We start from the raw sequence: 15,630 nt of genomic DNA on the forward strand, positions 1-15,630 counted from the left end.
CCCTGTCGGAGGAGCCCCCCTGTAGTTGCTTTTCTGCAGCCTGGAGGTGCGGCAGGGGGAGGAGAGATGCCTGGGCTGGGGTGCAGTGAACAGGGGGAAGCAGAGGCGGGATGTGAGGGTGTGCAGAGGAGCTCGGCTGGCTTTGGTCTCACCTTTGCCAAAGTAGCTGCCTTCACCCTGCCCCTGTGCCCACGGGCTCCTCTGTCCCGCTACGAGCCCTACTGCTCACCCTTGTCTCTCCTGTTTTCCAGGGATCCCATGGCCATGTCCTGGCTGCCTTGAGCCTGTGAGGCCACCCAGCCTCCCACCTGCATCTACAGGGCTCTGCCCCCATCCAGTCCCTGGACCAGCTTCCAAGCCTACCCCTCACCCCAGCCTGGGGGCTCCGCAAGCTTCAGGACTCCGAGGGGCTCAGTAGCAGTCACGGTAGGTGGCATCCTCACTCTGCTCACTCCCTGGCTCCTGGGGATACTCAGCTGGGCTTTCGTGGTCTCTGGAATAAGAAGGAAACCTTTCTGAACTTGGTCTCTGTCAGAATTCCCTTGGTTGCAATGGCAAAAAAAAAAAAAAAAAAAAAAAAAAAACCATTTGGATAAAATAAAATTAGCAGCTCACATAACTGAAGGGTTCAGAGGTAGGTTGGGCTTCGGGCAGGGCTTGATCCAGTGGCTCAAACAATGTGACCAGGACCTGTTTCCTGTCTGTATTTCTCTGCTTCTCGTCCTGGGTGATGGCTCTGCTCTTGGGAGCCGTGGCACATGACACGGTCACAGGATGTCCTGCCAAGAGTTTCTGAGGCAACATGCTCCCAGGTTAAAATCTGGGGTCAGGGCTGGAGATGAATTCTGCTTTCTTGATGGAACAAACAGAAGTCCTGGGGTTGATCTCTTGGGCCCGATTGGATCCCTGTTTGGATCGTCCTGACCCTTTAACGGGGTCCACAGGTCCTGGAAACCTAAAGGGACTGGGGGTCAGGGCCTGTCCCTCCCCAGCCGTGTGACCAGGAGCGAAGGGAGGGTGTTCCCCAAAGGAAGCTTGGAGTCTAGCTGCAGAAGGAGTCACCCCCGATTGAGGGAAGCAAGTGACAAATGAGCGGTAGAGTTTGTCCGGCTTGGACAGCTGGACGCCAGTCCCAGGTAGATGCCGATGTGCTGCGCGTCCTTGGGCAAATCCCTGCGCCTCCCTGAGCCTTGGTTTCCTGATCTGATGATGACCCCACCGGGCAGGGATGCTTCGAGAGCTACTCGAAATGATCTGTGCGAAGCGCTGGCGTCTGGCAGGTGCTCTGTAAATCCTTGTCCTCGTCTCCTTCCTTTTCCGGGGAGCTGGGAACATCCTATCCTCTTCAAATTTGGAAGGAGCCACAGAGCAAGTATTGCCAGTCGGGATCCCCGGAAGGGGGAAGAGCAGGAATGGGGTAGGAATGAGCCCGTGAGTGAGGTCGTGGTCTCAGGGAGCGTAGCCTCGGGCTGGTCCCCGGGTTCACACCACAGAACCTCCGCCCCGCAGACAAGGTGGCCCCGAGCTGGGCTGCCCAGCCTGGGGTCTGCTGACGGGGTGGACCGTTGTCCCCTCCTCTCCAGAAGCTTTTCCCGCCCCGCCCCAGGCCTCCTCGTCCTCCCTCTGCTCCCCGCCTCTCCCCCTCTGCCTTCAGCCTCAGCCATGTGGTCCTCCCGCCTCCTGTGCCCCTTCTTGCTCTCTGCATCCTCCTTCAGGGCCTGTGTGGGTCCCTCCCTTTCCAGGGAGGCCTCTGCTCACTGCCCCGGCCACTGTCTGTCTCCTTGAGTCCTTCCTCGGCTGCACCCTTCCGACAGACGGGGAGGCACGTCCCCGTGAACGCTCTGTGGGTTCCAGCAGCGGTGCCGAAGCGTGTTGCTCTCTTTGCCTTGGCTGCCAGGAAGCAGGTGGCTGGTTTGTGGCCCACGTCTCGTTAGGGCTCAGAGTGCTGTCACGTGGTCGCTCAGTAGCCTTACCTCTGGCCTCCTCTGTCTCATTTTCTCCTTCTGATTTCTTAATTTTCAGCTTGTGCTGTTCTTAGTAGCCTCAGACTCTTTTCGGGGAAGGTGGGGTCTAAATTACAAATAAGCAAGAGTGGCCTGGGTTAAAGCTCTCAGCCGGACGCCGGGCTTTGCCCTTCCCAAAGGTGGCTGGGGTGGGAGTGTCTCCCCCAGAGCCCGGGCTGAGCCTGTCCCCAGGGAGACACGGAGGCCTGACCGTGGCAACCCCGGGGGAAGTGCCCACCCTGCCCTCTGCGGGTCACGAATGACATTGTTCTGCCTCCCGCCCAGCTCCCTCCCCGCTTCTCATCTTATCAGAAGCTAATGAAAGAGGCTGGGAAACCCAATCCTCTGGTAATTAAATTTACTTAACGGGTATTCAAGTGGAGTAATGAGAAGTTTAATGCAGTGATTAGATTTTTCTTTAATTAATTAAAATGAGAACCATGTGTCTTGCCAGCAAACCAACTTGACCCTCTGCTTGAGAGTAGCGGGCAGAGAGGGTAGGGGGCTTGGCGTTGTGGGTGGGGGCAGAGGGGTGGCCGCAGCCCCCTGCCCTGGCGGTCTTGGGAGGAAGCCTAGCTCTGGTGCCCACCCAGGGCGGCCTCGGATGCAGCTCCCCTGAGCTCGGACTAGGCCCGAGTCACCCAGGACTGAGGGATCCAACAGTCCCTGCACCCAGACAGCTGAAAACTGACCCACAACTGGGTTTCAGAGGGGGTTGGGCAAGGGTGGCTGAGAGCAAGGAGCACAAAGCAGGGGTTTCAGGCACTGCGACAGGTGGGGGCATTTGGGGTGTCACGTCTTGTTGCATGCACGGGCCAGTGGACACCTTACCTGCATGCTGAGCCAGACCTGGGTTTAGGGCCGTTGGTGGTCTCTGGGCTAAGGGAGTGAGGGCAGCGGGGTGGAGAATTGAGAAATCAGGGACAATCCGCAAACCCCTTCTCCTGGCCGTGGGGATGCATCCGTGCCAGGACGGCCGTCCTGGCTGTGTTTCTGAAGCCCAGTTAGGGATGCAGGGAGGTGCTTGCTGCCTCGGGCCACTTCTGCTGGGCTGGGGTTGGGGGCCGGGGAAACGGGAATATGGGAATCCCAGCAGAGCTGTGGAGGGTGCAGCATAGGACGGGCCCTGCCAGGGTGCGGGGTGCGCATAACGAGGACCGGAAGGCAGGCCCCTGCCTCTCGAGAGCAGAAGATGTGGTTTGCAAGCGGTGGGCGAGGCTGGGGAGAGTCCCGAGGCAGAAAACCTCCTGTATGGAGCTCTGACCTACCCCACCCCGAGCCCTGATCCCAGTCCTAGACTGAGCCCTGATCCCAGCCTCACTCAGCCCAGCATCGTCAGGGGCTTGCGGGCGGAGTAACAGGGGCTGGGGTGGGCAGGGCAGGAGACCCTACTTGTCCGTCCTCAGCGCCAGCCCTCCTGCTTATCGGCAGGACTGCCCTGCGAGGCCCGCACCAGTCTCTGAAATGGCCAAGATGAGTCACACACGGTCCCTGCCCGCAGGGCTGGTGGGGGGAGTGACAAGCACGCGGGCACTGAGGTCGGAGCTGAGGTGGGGAGGCTGGGGGGGCTGGAGGGGCTGACGCTGGTCGCCACGGAGGAGGACAGTGTGGGGCTGGTGTGGGGGCCGGGTCGCTGGAACCCCCCCGGGTGAGTGACTCTCCTGCAGGAACTGGCTGGCACGACTCGCGTGGGGAGGGCTGGTAGGGCGCCGGCCGGTAGTGTTACCTTACAAGGGAGGCATTTTTATCCCTTGCATCCAGGAGCTCACAGGTGTGCAGGGACCCGCCCGACGTTGCCCAGTGGGGGCAGTTCCCGGAGCTCGCGGCCTGCGCACCGCCCTTCAGGGAATGCCTGGGCCCTGGGGGGCAGGAGTTGTCCCCTTCCAACTCCTCCCCCCTCACCTGGCTGGAGCCTGAGGCCTGCGGGGAGCAGAGGGTCCCGGCTGCGTAGGGGACCGGCCCCCGAAGGAAGTCTGCTGCTTTCCCATCCCGCTTGTCCCCTCTCCTGGTTCCACTAGGTTCCTCTTCCCCCCCTCTTCTTGCCTCCCTGAGAAAGCCGGCCCAGAGAACCCACGCAGCCAGCCGCCCACCACTGTCGTGGGCAAAGTGAGGCCGGGACCCTCCCAGATCACGGGGCTGTGCCTCTCATCCGTCCTTAAGGTTAAAGGGTCTGAATCACGTTACCCCGAACGCAAGCACAGGACTGCGTGGGATGCAAGTCCACACCCCGCAGGCGGCGGCCCCCGGCCCCGGCAGGCCCCCCAGGCGTGTTGACCTCCCCTCTGCAGGTTCCCAGTGCTGGAAGCACCTTCTCCTTTAAACCCCTTAGCAGTCTGGGGAGGTGTTTATCCAGGTGGCTGGGCCTGGGCCAGAGTCCCCCCGAGAGCCACCCGCTGCGTGCAGAGGCGGAGGGAGCTTGCCTGACACCCTCCCACCCTGGGCCCAGCCACCCCTCCGCCTCAGGCCAGCCTGGCCTCGCCTCTGCTGCTGTCCCCCCCCCCCCCCCCCGCGCCCCTCCTCGTCCACTGCCGCCTTCTGGAGCCACAACCGTGACTCACCCCCGGCCGCCCCGCACTTTCCGCCCCCCACACTACACTAGGCCCTGTTCAAGCTGATTCAGCCCCCGGAGTTCTCCTCCCCATCGCCATCTGCCCAAACCCCCTTCATGTCTCTAGGCTGGGCCCAGACGCCACTTCCTTCATGGAGCCACCCGTGGGCTCACTCTCCAGGCAGAAGTCACCCGCGCTCCCTGCACCATCCCACAGGTGCTCTCCGCCCTGCCCCCTAGGCTCCTGGCCCTCCTGGGTCTGACCTCGAGGCTCCTGGAAGGCAGGGCCGGTGGCCCCCAGGGCCTGGCACACAGTAGGGGTACAAGAGATAGTGGGGGGCGGGCTTCCTTGGGAGGGGTCACACCTCCACAAACCCGTCCCTTTCCTCAGCAGTCCCGGGTCCCTTAGCCCCCTGAGGACACCGGCCCGCAGCCTGCCAGATGCTCTGCAGCAGCCGTGCCTGCTGGGGATGGAGGGCTGCCTTGAGGCCCCAGCAGACCTCCCCGGGCCCAGGTTCGGGGAGCAGGGCAGGAACAAGGCAAGGCCCACCACTGGGGCTCGCAGGAGAGTCTACGGGCCCCAGCGCAGGCCCCTCTGCATGGGCACCCTCGATGGCTCTGCTGATTCCTGGTGGTGTGGCTGAGCCAGTCGTGGAATCTCGCCGTGCCTCAGTTTCCTCCTCTGGTAGATGAGGTGCTGACAAGCCCCTCTGGGGTTGCTCTGAACACAGCGTGAAGCCCATGGCGCAGCCCTGACGTAGACCCACAGCGACTGTGCGCTGTCACTGTGACTCTGGGAGGGGCCTGAAGGTACAGTGTTGAGGGAGTTTCCAGAAGGTGGTGACACATGATGAGGCCCAGAGGCAGGGAAGGACGTGCCCAGAAGAGGGAACCATAGACGAAGATCCAGAGGCAGTTTGGGGACATGCAAGGGATCTGGCTCTGTCTAGACTTAAGAATGGGTCAAGGAGGGGCGTCTGGGGGGCTCAGTCGGCTAAGTGTCTGCCTTCAGCTCAGGTCATGACCTCAGGGTCCTGGGGGCCAGCCCTGAGTCGGGCTCCCTGCTCAGCGGGGAGTCTGCTCCTCCCTCTGCCTCCGCCCCTCCTCATGCTCATGCTGTCTCACCTTGCTCTCTCAAATAAGTAAATAAATCTTTTAAAAAAAAAAGGGGGTCAAGGGGAGGTCCCAGGGCTGTGTTCTGAGGGACCTTGGATGCCACATGGGGGAGTGTAGCCCTACAGCCCATGAGGGGCCATGGGATGGGGTCTTTTTTTTCTCTTTCTTCTTTTTTAACATTTGCTCATGCAAAGACATTGAAACAGTATAGACGTGTGTCTATACACATGGAAGTTCCCTCTTTGCCCTTAAATCTTGTGCTGCCAAGGCCTCACCATCGTGGGTCTGAGGTGCCTCCTTCCAGAGCTTTTTGCTGCGTTTTACAAACATATGTATTATATATCACTTTTTCTTTAAAGGTTTTAGTTCTTTTTTTTTTAAAAAAAAAAGGTTTTATTTATTTATTCACGAGAGACACAGAGACACAGGCCGGGGGAGAGGCAGGCTCCCTGCAGGGAGCCCGATGCGGGACTCGATCCCAGGACCCGGGGATCACGACCTGAGCCAGAGGCAGATGCTCAACCCCTGAGCCACCTGGGCGCCCCCTAAAGGTTTTAGTTCTGAGTAATCTCTACACCCAACATGGGGCTTGAACTCACAACCCCGAGATCAAGAGTCACGTGCTCTACCGACTGAACCACCCGGGTGCCCCGTATATCACTATCTATCTATTTATTTTAAAGATTGTATTTATTTATTCATGAGACACAGAGAGAGAGGCAGAGACACAGGCAGAGGGAGAAGCAGGGGGAGCCCGATGCGGGATTCGATCCCAGGACCCTGGGGTCACAACCTGAGCTGAAAGCAGAGCTTAACCGCTGAGCCCCCCATGCGTCCCCTGTATCTCACTTTTTTTAAAAAAAAAAACATGGATTCATGTCCAGCACATGCGGCTCCCCCTTTCCCTTTCCGGCATGGGGTGCGCATCTGTCAGGGGCCCTGCACACAGGTCTGTGGTGTCCATTTTATTTTTTTTTAATTTTTATTTATTTATGATAGTCACACAGAAGAGAGAGAGAGAGAGAGAGGCAGAGACACAGGCAGAGGGAGAAGCAGGCTCCAGGCACCGGGAGCCCGACGTGGGATTCGATCCCGGGTCTCCAGGATTGCGCCCTGGGCCAAAGGCAGGCGCCAAACCGCTGCGCCACCCAGGGATCCCTGTGGTATCCATTTTAATGGTTGCCTAATAGTCCCTTGTTTGGCCAAAGGGTGGTGTGGGTAACGAGTCCTGGGTTGACGGATACTTAGGTCATCTTCAGTTTTTCACTCTTCCGAATAAGGCGTCAGCGGCCGCCCTCGAGTAGACATCTTGCTGACACGCGTGAGCATCTAGGATGGATTTGTAGAGGTGGGGTTGCCTGGCCAAAGGGCACGTTTATCACATTTTGGTAGGTGGCCGCGGCGCTCTTGCAGAAGGTTGGGCCGCCCGCGGAATCTGTGGCTGGCCACGTCCCCCACACCGTCCTCCGCACCCAACTGACCAAGCTTTTTAACTTGAGCTAAGAATCCAGGAGAGCGTCTTGCTGCGGTTTCAACACTCACTTTCCTTCTCCCCAGCGGAGCTGAGCATCTTGTTCGTGGACCATTTGTACTTCCTCCTCCGTGAATTGACTGTTCATATCCTTTGCCCATTTTTCTTCCTTTTCCTTTTTTCCTTATTTCTTGTTGCTACAAAGGAGCTTTTAGTATATTAGGGATTTTCAGACTTTTTTGTCTGTTGGGTGCATTGCACATCTTTTCCCTAGTCTGCTGTTTGTCTTTTTTAACTTGGTTTATGGTCTCTTTGGCCCTAGAGAAGCTTTAGATCTTTATTTAGTCAAATCTGTCAGACTTTTTCTGAGTTTCTGAGTTTCACATCCTGCTTGGCCGGGCTTCCTGGAAGGGTTCTAAGTGGAGGTCAGATGGGTGACTGGGAAAGGTGGCTCTGATGGCCGCTGTGTGCAGGGCGGGCGGAGGGGGACAGCGAGCCGGAGGACGGGGAGCAGCTGAGACCTTTGTCCTGGGTGGGGTTGGGGCAAGACTGGGGAGAAGGTGAGTTTGGGAAATACTCAACGATTGGCTGCCCATAGTGATGGGATGTGACGATGGAAGAGGGAGAGGGAAAGGACTTTGGAGCAATGCCGGGGTGTGCGGCTGGGGGTCTGCATGGCTCGTGCCACCACCACTGTGAGGTGGGGACAGATTAGGAGGGAAATGCATGCAGGTGCCTGCAGGTGCTCCCCCGTGCAGGGACGCGGCATCTGTGAACACATCTATGCACACGGGTACCAGCAGGGTCTGGGGTTGGCCATCTGTACCCGGGGTCTGGGGTTGGCCTTCTGTACCGTGGCTGCACGGAGGGGCCGCGGCACGGACTCTCATCTTCGTGGAGCGTCTGTTCTCCGCCAGGTAGTGTCCGCGGCTCGGCGCACGCTCACTCGGTGACCTCTCCCACCGTAGGAGGTTGTCTTATGGACAAGGACCCAGGCTCTGGTTAAGTAAGTGGCTTAAGGAGGCAGAGCGGTACGAGACAGAAAGGGGATTTTTTTCGACAACTTAGATCTGACCACCCAACAGTATTTTTTAAAAAAAGATTTTATTTATTTATTCATGAGAGACACACAGAGAGAGGCAGAGACACAGGCAGAGGGAGAAGCAGGCTCCTTGCAGGGAGCCCGACGTGGGACTCGATCCCGGGACCCCGAGGTCACAGCCCGGGCGAGAGGCAGACGCTCCACGGCTGAGCCCCCACCGTCCCTCCCGCCAACACTGTTAGGAGCCTTGCCCTCGCCTCTAACTGACCAACCCCGTTTCGTCGGGGACTCTGAGCGCGAGTGCCGGGACCTTACAAGGCAAGTTACGGCCCCTCTCCGTGCCTCAGTGTCCCCATTCTGAAAACGTAGACGATCCCGGTGCCCACCTCGCAGGGTGCTGGCGGCACTGAAGTGTTAGCGCCCGCGACGCGCTCCGCCCGGGAGGCCGATGGCGACGGCCCAAGGCGACGCCTTCACCTCGGTCTCTGCTCCGTCCTGCCTCCTTCCTCTCGTCTTCTCTTCACCTGTCACTTCACCCCGTGCCAGCTCTTCCTCTGGTCCCCGCGGGGCCTTCTTTCACCCTGTGCCTGTGAACCTCTGTCCTCGGCGTCAGCCCCCAAGGCCTTGGCAGACCGTGAATTGAAGCGCAGCTGGTGGCAAAGGGCGTCCAGGGGCAGGGCAGCCTCCGTGCACCCCACGCGGATCCGGATCCGGTGTCTGGAACACCCCTTGCTCCCTGGGTGGAGACGGGTGTGCTCTGGGGCCGAGGGCCCAGCTGACCCAGCCCGACCGGCCCCCGGGCCGCAGCCGTCGCTGGAGCCCTGAGCCCCGGCCAGCAGCCCGACCCACAGGAAACAAAAGCCGAAAGCCCCGCAAATCCCGGCACGGTTTCCTCCCACGAGCAGATCAGAGCAGATCAGAGCAGATCCTGTGGCTGCGAAGGGTGAGAGCAAGGTGTTCACACTGGGCTCGAACCTCAGGTCTACACCCAGGTAAAGGTTTCCCACCGAAATCATCAGACTCACCACTGCGGATTTCTCGTCGCCGGAACGAGCCGCCGGGTAAATAAATGCTCGTGGTAAAGGATGGAGCCGCCAGCGCTTGTAGGGTTTTGTTCTCAGTTGCCCGGCATCAGGCACACCTGCTTATTAACCCGAAGGACGAGAGAGCTGCCTGAGACTGCCTGGGGGGCTGGGGGGGGTTACACCCGGGACAGCAGAACCCCGGCCGGTAGGAGACAGGGTCCTTGTGACGGCTTCGGGGAGGCTGGCTCTGTCCCGGGGCTCCTGCACCATCTCTGCCTGCTTCCAGCCCAGCCCCGCCTCCACTCACCCCGCACCCCTGCAGGGCGCCCCTAGGACTCCCAGCCAACCTGGCCGAACAAGGCCAGGTGAGCCTTTGGGCACTGGGGGCGGCCTAGCCACGTCAGCACTCCTCCTCCTCCTCCTCCTCCTCCTCCTCCTCCTCCTCCTCCGACAACGAGGACCACGACCCTCCCCAAGCTTGCCCACGTCCTGCGGGCCTCAAGGACGCTGCACGGCACCCTTTAAGGTTCTCCCCAACGTGGGTACAAGGGAGGCAGTATAACCCACTACTGCCGAACCATCGCTCTCGGAAAAAGCGAGGAACCCCGGGGGCGTTAATGGACGCGAGGCCCTTCCCCTCAGGTCGCTGCCAGAGCCGGTTGGTGCCTCCAGGGGCTCCCTCTTCTCCCTGTGGTCCCGGGTTGTCCCACAGGAGCGCAGAGCATTGAAGGGGATAATTGCCAAAGTAAAGTGACCATAATTTCAAAATACAAAGGTGAATTAAGCTTGTGGCCGCTGTCATGGTGGCTCAAGGGCCCTGCTGGAACCTCCCTGCCCCAGCTGTCATCCAGGGCAGACAAGAGGGGCCCCGGGCCGAGCGGGGCTAAAGCTCTGAGGGCGCCCTAGCCTTTGTTCGAAGTTCAACTCCAAGCCCTTGAATGTAGGCCGAGGCGCCCGCTGTCCTGGAGGTGTTACCGCTTGCCTCTGCTCGCGCCTCCCTTCTGCAGGGGGGATCATCCCGCTGGCGGATCCTACTACAGGGCTGGAAACTTCCCCCTTTTACTTGTGGATGGAGAACCTGTGAAATTGGGGATTGATGCATTTGTGTCCCCCACTGAAGTGCTAGTGATTTAGGGGCTTCCAAATGGAGCTTAGTTCTCTCCCTCAGAACGTCATGCAAACATGCTCTCCAAGCAAATACAGCAAGGTCATGTGCCCCAGGTGGCCCATGGGGATGCCGGGGGGTGTGCAGGGCCGTGCTGCTCGAACCGGTGCTCTGGGAACTACCGGTGACCTACGGCAGCAAAGGCTCTGTTATTCTTTCTTCCTCTATGGACAGTCTGACCTCGTATTCCGTGTCCAGTGAGGGAAGTGGGGACGGGGGCGGACTCTGGTCCGTACAGTCACGCAGGGACCCAGGCTGGCCGGAACTCCACCATCCTGTAGCCGCCCCACCTGGAACGCGGGGCCTCCTCCAGTCACCGTGGCAAAGAAGAGAAAAAGATGGAATCACACTCTGCTCTTAAATGCCTCGGCCCAGCAATGACACACATCACTTTTGTTCCCAACCCATTGGCCAGAACTTCTCATGCAGCCTCAACTGACTATAAGGGGGACGAGGAGAGGGGACATCCTGCTAGGACAGGAGGGCGTGGAGGAAATGCACCCAGATGTTCAGCGACCAGTAAAATCTTCTCTACAAGGGGTGTTACAGGACCACTGTCAGAGCCAGGGCTTCAGAAGCGCCAAGGCCACGACCTGCTGTCATTCTCTCCACTGGGGTTGGGGAAGCCAGAGTGTCTGGGAGGGCTTGATGAGAGAAGCTTTGGGGAAGAGTCCCTATGGATGAATAAGCCCCATGGCAGGCCCAGGTCCAGGCCTCCACTCACCAAGCTCTAGGTTTGACTCAGCCTCTCCCCTCTTACCCCAATGACTGCTTCGAATACCAAGACCATCCCATAAAATGAGTTTCTCAAGAGGAGAAGCAGGAACGGGAGTGAAGACAAGTTCAGCTTTGGCGGGAGAAAATCCAAGAGAAGACATCAGAAGCTATGTCTTAAGTCCATTTGGGCTGCTCTAACAAAATCCCACAGACTGGGTGGCCAGTAAACAGCAGAGGGTTATTGTCTCCCGGTTCTGGAGGCTGGGAAGTCCAAGACCAAGACGCCGGCAGATTTGGTGTCTAGTGAGGGCCCGTTTCCTAGGTCATCGACGCCATCTTTTCATGGTGTCATCCTATGGCACAAGGGACGGGTCTCTTTGGTAAAGGTGCTAATCTCATTCATGAGATTCATGAGACCTTCATGACCTAATCCCCTCCCCCAAAGCCTCACCTCCAAATACCATTACCTTGGACTTCAGTTTCAACACAGGAATTTGGGGGTGTGGACGGGACATAGACACTCAGTCTATGGCATGTTGGGTATGATGGCCTCCAGCCCAGGAGCATACCCTCACCGTGAGAGAGAGCTAGAAGATCCTGCCTTTCATCCAGGCTTTCATTCCTTCAGCAAATGTGGGTCATGGAATGTACTGATGACTACTGTGCGGTCTGATTCCAGAACAGCTGGGATGGAAGCATGGCTTGGCCCCTTATCAGCGAAGTGACCTAGGGCCAGGTACTTCCCTCTGCCTCAGCTTTCTTCTCTTAACATGAGGGTATTGATAGCATGTATCTGTCTTAGGGGAAGGGTGAGCATTAAATGGGTTAGTATTTGTAAAGTCCTCAGAACAGCGCTGGGCACATGATAAGTACTCTATAAATATTAACTCTCAACACTGCAGCTGCCGTCACCACCACCACCACCACCACCACCACCACCACCATCACTCCCATCACCACCACCATCACCACTATCACCACCACCATCATCACCGTCATCACCACCACCCCCACCCCCATCACCACCACCACCACCACCATCATCTAGTACCAGATGCTGTGCTAGGTATTGGGGGAGTAGACGTCAGGGTCTCTGCTCTCATGGATGATGGGGGAAATGGAAAAAAAGAAAGATGTAAATAATTAAATTAAGATGATAATTGCAAATAGAGATGGTACGAAAACAGTAAATCAGGTACATGAAAAATTAAAACCAGTGAGATACCACCGTGTGTCTCTTGCATTGACGTCTACCAAATTGGCAATATCAAGTGTCAGTAAGGATACGGAACAAGGGGACTCTCCCGTGTTGCTGGTGGGAATGCAAAATGGTACAGCCACTTTAGAAAACAGTTTGGCCAAAAAAAACCAAAAAAACAAAAAAACCACGTTTGGCAGTTTCTTATAAAGTTAAAAATATGTTTACCATAGAACCCAGCAATCCTGCCGCTAAGTATTTACCCAAGGGAAGTAACAACTTATGTTCACGTAGAAACCTGTATGTGAATATTTATAGTGGCTTTATTCATAGTCGCCACAAGCTGGAAACAGCCCAAATGCCCTTGAGCCGGTAAACGGATGAACAATTGAATACTACTCAGCAATAAAAAAAGAATGAAACTAGGAACAAAGAAACAACAAAGGTAAATCGCAAATGCATTATATGCTAAGTGAATAAAGCCAGACTCAAAAGGCTACATGGAGATGATTCCCTTCGTCTGATATTCTGGAAAATGCAAACCTACAGAGACAGGAAATAGATGAGTGGTTGTTAGGGGCTGGGGTGCAGGAAGTTGGCTACAAAGGGACGGCGCGGGGAGACTTTTGATAGAATTGTTCTGTCTTGACTGTGGTCGCGGTTCCACGGCTGCGTGCAGCTGTCAAAACGCACGGAACTGTGTGCTAGAAAGGGTAAATTTTACTCTAGGTAAATTATAGCTCAATTAACCTGCCTGGAAAAAAAGCTCTCGGTGAGATTGTTGAGACAGGGAAATCCGGATGACAGGTAGGTCATTCGGGGTAGTGCGACACGGGGAAGGAGGGCCTCGCGCACACGGAGGGCAGGGGAGGCTTTCCGAGGAGGAGAAGGAGCCTGGCCCGGAGGAGCGGCAGCGTGGCCGCGTGGCCGGGCTTCCACTCTGGGCATACACAGGGCCAGGCAGCCGGGGAGGACGGGGGACAGGGCACAGCAGCTTGTGACCACGTGTAGGAGGAGGACCATGGATGGAGGGGTCAGGGAGCCTCCTACGGGAGGAGTGGTCAGCCAGCCCGCGGGCGCCGATGGTGCAGGGGACCTTCTGGACCTTGCTGGGGCTCTTGCGGCCCGTGGGGAGGGCTCAGACGTCCCGGGTAGAGTAGCCGAGGCCCATCTCACCTGCACTAACCCTCCTGCTCTTCCACTGCAGTGCATGCTGGGACCGCGACCGAGAGGCTGCTGCTCCCCGGGCCCCCAGAGGCAGATCTGTTGGCCTCCCGGCGCCGTCTGACCCAGGTAGGGGGAGAGCAGGGGCTCCCGCCGCCTCCTGCCTCTGCTGGGGGGGAGGGCTCGGGCAGTGAGGAGCGGATGGGCTGCGGGCGACGGTGTGGGACACAGGTGGCTGTGAAGGCTCCGACCACAGCAGGGCCTCCTGGGGCGCCTGGGGGCACCGAGAGGCCCCAGGACATACAAGGCTGCCACCCCGATCGTCCTGTGGTCTGTTCAGCATCCTTTCCCTAAGCCCTGTGGCTCTGGGAGCTTCTGCATCCGTGGGGCTCCCGGTGCCGTCACTCCGGCCTTTCTCTGCCGGAGTCGCCGAGCTAGGCTTGCGTGTGTGCTTCCACGAGGGACGGCTCTTACTCCGGAAGGCCCCAGACCCCTGCAGGACTCCCCCAGGGCACAGGTGCTCTTCTGGGCACCAGGACCAGCCCCACTCACTTTGGATCTACTTGGCATTTCTCTGCTGCTTCAGGGCACCCCGAAGGGTGGAGGCTTTCTGCTCAGGGCCAACAGCCCCCCAGGTGGGATGGACTGTGGGATTGCAGAAAAAATACCGGATGTCCAGTTAAATTAGAGCTCCAGACAGGTAACAATTTTTTTTAGCATAAGTGTATCCCCGATCTTGCATTGGATACAATTTTTGCTAAATCTGACAACTCTAGTGGGACTGAAGCTCCGGTCCCCTCTCTACTTCTGGCAAGTCTCCCTGCTGGGCCCGCCTTGGCCCCCTTGGACCAGCTGGCTCCAGTGCCTGTGATGACTGTCCTGGTGGCCCAGCCTGCTCAGGTCGGAATCAGTGGACATCTCCTGACTCCCCCAGGTCCCACAGACCAACCCTGGGGCAGAGACCTGGGGGCTCCCTCTGGAGGCTGTTGACAGTGCCCTCAGGGTCCTCCCCCTATGTGGCTCTCTGACAGCAGGGTCATGGGGTGTGGCCAGCTGAGCCTCTGTGCCCGTGAACAGAACTGTGAGACAGGCCTGGAGCCGTGAAAAGAACCAAGAATAGAAAATTGTTTCATGAGGTTGGAACCCAGAGTGCTTGGGGTGTGGGGATGGAGGTGGGGGGTAACAGGAATGAGGCAGGGCCAGACAATGGATGGCTTGGGATGCCCTATTTCTGCATCTTTCAAAACTGGGGAGACCAGGGAAGTGTTTTCATGGCAAATGGAATCCTTTTTCTGATCAGTTAGGTAATATGTTCTCCGTATGTCATCTGTCTATGTATCTATGTATCTATCAAACAATCCAAAGTATTTGAAGCATGCACTTTGAGTCCTTCCCCTAATCTTTTCCTCCCCAGGACTAAGCGCTGCTAACTAGTTCAGTGTATCTCCCTCCAGACTCTTTTTCTATGCACTTATAAAAATATATTTTTTAAGATTTATTTATTTATTTATGAGAGAGAGAGAGAGAGAGAGAGGCAGAGACACAGGAGGAGGGAGAAGCAGGCTCCATGCACTGAGAGCCGGATGTGGGACTCGATCCCAGGACTCCAGGATCATGCCCTGGGCCAAAGGCAGGTGCTAAACCGCCAAACCACCCAGGGATCCCATAAAAATATTTTAAAAGCAAACACAGGGGCTCATCCTGGTTACACTGCTCTGTCACTTGAGTTTTCACCCAACAACACGTAGTATAGAGCATTGCAGAGCTCTTAGCTGTCCTCTCCTGCCTGTGGCTTGGGGGGCCTTTAAATTAGGCATCCTAAAAAAATAAATAAATAAAAATAAAAAAATAAAAATAAAAAAATTATGCATCCTCGTCAGCCCTGCTGGTGGCCCGTTAGAGCATTTGGCCGTCCATAAACCTCCCCCAGGGAACCTCCCAGTTGGTGGTCTGTGTGCATGTGTGGTGGGTCCTTCAGGAGTGTTTCTGAAAGTGGGCCGCCTGGGTCGGAGGGTGCACATCTTCCAAGGTGTGATCCGTACGGCCAGGGCAACCTCAACAAGGTAGTGCCCACTTACCACGTGCACGAGGCCTCGTCCCCTCCTCCTTGCCAGCCGTGGGCATTAGCAGTAACGGAAATCTCTGCTGATGAGTTAGGGGAAAATGGCTTTTCTTTTGCAT

General features: G+C 57.4%; 1 protein-coding gene across 3 annotated transcripts in view; it reads left to right on the forward strand.

Moving 5' to 3' along the window:
* Nucleotides 1–291: 291 nt before the first annotated feature.
* Nucleotides 292–15,630, forward strand: part of LINGO1 (leucine rich repeat and Ig domain containing 1) — a 69,037-nt gene continuing 53,698 nt past the window's right edge. Inside the window, exons 1-2 of one of the 3 annotated variants that reach the window (XM_025472106.3) lie at nucleotides 292–426; nucleotides 13,493–13,578. The gene's annotated coding sequence lies outside the window, so the exon portion shown is untranslated. Of the gene's footprint in view, nucleotides 427–13,492; nucleotides 13,579–15,630 lie in introns of those variants that run through there. The other 2 variants (XM_035709036.2, XM_049104285.1) reach the window with 2 other exon arrangements.

This window comes from Canis lupus, chromosome 30 (genome assembly GCF_003254725.2).
Source record: "Canis lupus dingo isolate Sandy chromosome 30, ASM325472v2, whole genome shotgun sequence".
Classification (NCBI taxonomy): domain Eukaryota; kingdom Metazoa; phylum Chordata; class Mammalia; order Carnivora; family Canidae; genus Canis; species Canis lupus.